The sequence below is a fragment of the Vicugna pacos genome, unplaced genomic scaffold (assembly GCF_048564905.1).
Source record: "Vicugna pacos unplaced genomic scaffold, VicPac4 scaffold_20, whole genome shotgun sequence".
Lineage (NCBI taxonomy): Eukaryota > Metazoa > Chordata > Mammalia > Artiodactyla > Camelidae > Vicugna > Vicugna pacos.
In genome coordinates this window covers 12222665-12227446 of record NW_027328741.1, presented here as the reverse complement: position 1 = coordinate 12227446, position 4782 = coordinate 12222665, and the positions used below count along the sequence as shown (strand labels likewise).

The following is a 4782-nucleotide window of genomic DNA, read 5'->3' as shown; positions in this document are numbered from 1 at the left end:
TCAACATCATTTTGGAATATTTAACAGAAGCCACAAGAGTATGGATTATAAAGATGACAAGAAAGTTTATTACTTCTAGGGACTGAAAAACCTCTGAATGAAAGAACGGTAAAAATAAACTTTAGTAAGTATACTATAAGATTATCTCTTTTTTAATTTTAAAGTAGAATACTAAATTACTTTTGTTTTACATAGAGCACTGAATTACAATTTAAAACAAAAACTCCCCCCTTTGGGATTTCTTAAATTTGATTCATTTTTTTAATCTAGTTTTATTTCATAAATATTTACCATTTATTTATAAACATACCAAATAAGCTGATAATTATTCTGCTCATGTTTTGAATATAGAGCTACTTATTGTAAAGTACACAGATAAATAACTACTTCCATTTCCAAATCAAATTTAGTTTCACATTAATTACAAATTATAATGAAATATGTATACCTTTTCTGTACAAGTTTATACAAGTTTCACTTTAAATTCCAAAACTTTAAAATTATTTTATATATTTTGTTCTTTATTTATACTCTGTTCACCAATCTGGTATAAATTTGTGTACAAAAGGTTGCAGATTGGTTTTATTTCATAGACCCCAAAATTAAATTATTTAAAAAGATTTTGTGGGGACAATATTTACTGAACACTATAAAAGTAACCATCATATATGCTTCATTTTAAGTAAATGAATGAGAAGTAAACAGTGGCTGAATGTTTCACTTGATTTGCTAGGAGACCAGTCGTTTTGTGATGTCACATCTACTCAGGGTGAGAACCATTATGATGGCCTAGCAGTTTATCTTTACAGGCCTGCTGCAGCATCATTTGAATCTGCAGTGCTCAAAATCCCACAGATTAGAAATGTAGCTGTAGAAAAAGTTATTTAAATGGCAAAAGTTTCATCAGAATTTGAAGATGTGTCCCATAAATATGGATCAACTGGTTCAGTAAACTCCAGTAGATCTCTATTGTGTGAACAAATATTCTCTGATGACTTGGACTTGAAGTCTATGACTGAAGAAAATGCTTTTCAGACTTTGTCTGAAGAATTCTTGATATAAAGAACATTTTACAAATATTGTGTCTCTAAACCAGATGAAGATAATGATTTTTGTTTTCTGGCATTTCCAAGAAAACTCTGGAAAATGCCTGGGAGTGACCAATTTAAATCCATCTTGTGGGATGATAATGGAACTTCCATAGTGATTGATGAAGATGTCTTTAAGAAGGAAGTTTTGGAAAGAAACGCCTCTTTCAGAATATTTGAAACTGGAAGTATGAAAAGTTAAGTTACACAGCTTAAACTTTATGGGTTTAGTAAAGAGTGGCAGAATTTTCAAAGATCTGCTTGTATAGATGTCTTTCTAGCAGAAGAAAAAGTAGTTTCTGTTTTAAGCAAGGTACTCCGATATTTTAGTTACCGCTTGGTAACTTATATATAAAATTTTATTTTGTACACCAATCTATGGTAATGTAAATGTAAAGCAAGATTTTGAAAATTTTATAAAACTACTAAGGCTAAAATACTTTATTTTTTCTAAAAAATTAGGTCAGTGTCTTAAGTAGTCAAGATTATGAGAAACTTTTCTTGCAACCATGAATCTTATCAGAAATCTAAATAAAGTTATTAAAGCTGCTTTTTAAAAGTGGCATTCACAGTTACTGCAAATGCTAACCCTTAAATTTGATGACTATACTATTTAAATGTGTATTTTCCAAATAAGGAACTTCAAAATATTGTCAGCAATGTTCACATTTTGATAATATTATCTTTGCATTGTAAACTTGAAATCTGAGATTTTATAGGTTAGGCTTATTGTAGTCTTGTATTTTGGTTTAAATTTTACTAAAATCTTTCTCCTTTGGGTCTAGCTGCAGTTCTATCATTATCCAAATTTTAAACTAGTTTGTCCCTAGCTTTTAGTGAGAATTAAAAGAAGAGTTGGGATTAAAAATGCCCCTCTGATATCTTCATTGGCTGAAGAATTCAAGAAGAAGCACATTTAAGCAGGGGATTATGTGGATAATCATAACTCTGGTTTTGTGACTGACACTAGTGCAGAAAATGCATTTTTGCCTTCTGCATATTTAAACATACCTCTAATAATAAAGCCCTCTACTAGCCACATAATTGGTGATACAACTACCCGGATCAGAGGTAATTTTTCTCCTCCATCATCAATGTCAGTTAGACCACCAGAACAAATTGCTGTGGATCAACGTGCTATTTTAAATCAGTTGACCACTGTCCACGGGCACTCCCAAAGCAGCTACACTGAAGCAAATGGCCATGTTGTGAACTTCATTACAGCTACAACTTCTACTTCTCAGTACAGCATCTTGTCTCCCACACAGAGCAATTATTTTGGACAGATGTTGGAGCCTTCTACTTTTCCAAATAGATATCACAACATATCTGCCAATGAAGGTCGATTTTCTCAGCTTCAACCAGGGAGCAACACACGGTTTCCAGTGCCAGTGATAGCTGATATATCAGCTAACTCTCCTTCAAGGCCAACTCATCAGCCATCTTCAGCTTATGGACGTCAATCAAATTACAACTGATCTACCATAGGACTACCAGATTATGCAGGATAACAAAGATTAAAATTGATGTTGGCAAATGTCGACAAATATCTGCAATTTTCTTATTTGAAAAATAAACATAGATGTGTATCTGTATTTTCCTTATTTATTTTAAATAGAGTTAAGAGTTAAATGGGAGACTAAGTTACCATTTAAACACAAAAATAGATATTTGATATGATCATTTGATGGAAAAATATGGGAGTAAATTTAAATAATTTCTTGTAAGGAAGAAGAAGTAATGGAAGAATTTGGAAAAAGACTAAAACATGGAGAGAGGGAAAATTACTAAGTGGTTTCTGGTTCATCCTGGAAAGAATTAAAAGTGTTAAGTTAGGATAGGTTGGAACTGGAAATAAATGCAGGAACTGGCCCAGGTATCATGATCTCTCTTATGTCATCCCTGGAATCATAAAGCTCACATGATGTAGTCTCAGATGGCACATTCAGCATGTGGTACAATTTAAGAAGTAATTTTATCTATGGTCTTCTTTGTGCTGTTCTCAAAGCATTCCAGTTGGTGCTTTAATTTCCTGCCCTCAAGATTCTACACTATATTTTCTAGTCAATACTTTATTTTGCTTTTATGTTCCAGCCAAATACATTCTTACGTCCTCAGGGTGGCACTTAATTCCTTAAAAACTCTTAGCCCACAAACTTAACTCTGTTTAGTCATTTATTTATAAATCTGGCAACTGACTACCTTGGCATATCCTTACATTTCACTGTATATAGAGATACATCCAGGCAAATGCTTGTCAACAATTTAAGTTGCAAACCCAACACTTTGGCTCCAGCTCATCCTTGGAATTTCGGTGTCCTCCTTTTACCTACTTACACTTTCCCAGTGTCAGCACAGAAACCACCTCCTCCAGATATTTTCTGTCTATTCCCCATTCCTTGTCTAACTTGGATACCAGCACAGTAAGCAAAGCACATGCCACCTGATGCATTTTAGTATTTAGTGAATGAAAAATACATGTTGACTTTAAGCAAAATCTACTTTCCTGAAACAACAAAACTCTCATGGTTTTCAAAATATTTCGTTATGGTCTTTACTCTTCACCACAATGTAGCTCGTTTCATAGCCCAAATACTAGTCATTCAAGACAGTAATTGGAGGCAGGTCCAGGAGACAAAGTATGAGTTTCTTTTTAATTCATGCCTCCAGAGGACTAAAGCATTCCATTCTCATTTGTTGGGTTTTTTCCTGTCTCTTCATCACCCACCCACCCCAAAATAGCTGAATTTCTTCCCCATACCAATTACTATCCTGACTTCTATTTAATTTACTTCTTAGAATCAGAGCTTTGTACAGAAGAGACAGTGCCATTGCAAACCTTTAATGAACGTTTGTACAACCCACAAAACCTTCCCCCTTCTAACCTTTACCAAGGGAGTATCTAATAGGTACTAGACCCTTGTATGTGGTGGTCATATTCAGTAACAAAATTGCAATCTTATATGTGAGGACTAGAAGGAGGTGAGGGTTGTGGAATTAAAAATTTGTTCAACTGCAAGAATACCAAATTTCTGCAGATATTAGGAAATATGAAATATTCATGGAAGATTTGACAATTTCCCATTAATTTAAAATAAAATGTGAAGCATTTTCAGAATGTGAAATGCACTGAAATGCTGGAAAAATTGTAGGCAATGTCAGGGAGCCTTAGGCTTCTGCTCACAATCATGCTGCCAGTGCCAGCTGATAATAATTGAATGGCACTTTGAGTCCTGAAAAATGTGTCATCAGTTGTGAAGAAAGCCTTTGATAATATGGAGAATGGGCAAATGGGCCAGGGTAATCTCTAGCAATATCCCAGCAATATGACCTTTACCAAGAGAAGAAAAGAGCCCACTTGCAGCAGGAGAACTGTGTCTGGACAGCAGTGGTTGTTCCTACAACAGAAACATCAAACTTTTATATTTGTCAGCTCAAATCTGATGGTGGCTATGTTGTTGCTTACATTAGCATTCTGGGGCTCAGATGGATTGATTCAATAGTTAGTTTCCAGCTCTCTTATCAGTCAATGGGTCTTACCATGATCATCTTAACAGGGTTCTATACTGATAAGTCAAAAGTTACAGTTTACTTTCAAAATTAGAAATTCTAAAGAAGAATTTTGTTTGTTTGTCCATCTGTGGTTTTCTACCAGGGAAATCTAGACTATTGGCAAAATTACAAAAGTGGGGTT

The 4782-nt window shown here is 34.1% G+C and overlaps 1 long non-coding RNA gene across 1 annotated transcript; it reads left to right on the top strand.

Annotated features, from left to right (window-relative positions):
* Window positions 1-1017: 1017 nt before the first annotated feature.
* On the top strand, window positions 1018-2637 carry LOC140694159 (uncharacterized). Its single transcript, XR_012069914.1, has 2 exons — window positions 1018-1285; window positions 2357-2637. It is a non-coding gene; the product is annotated as an uncharacterized lncRNA (long non-coding RNA).
* The last annotated feature ends 2145 nt before the right edge of the window (window positions 2638-4782 follow it).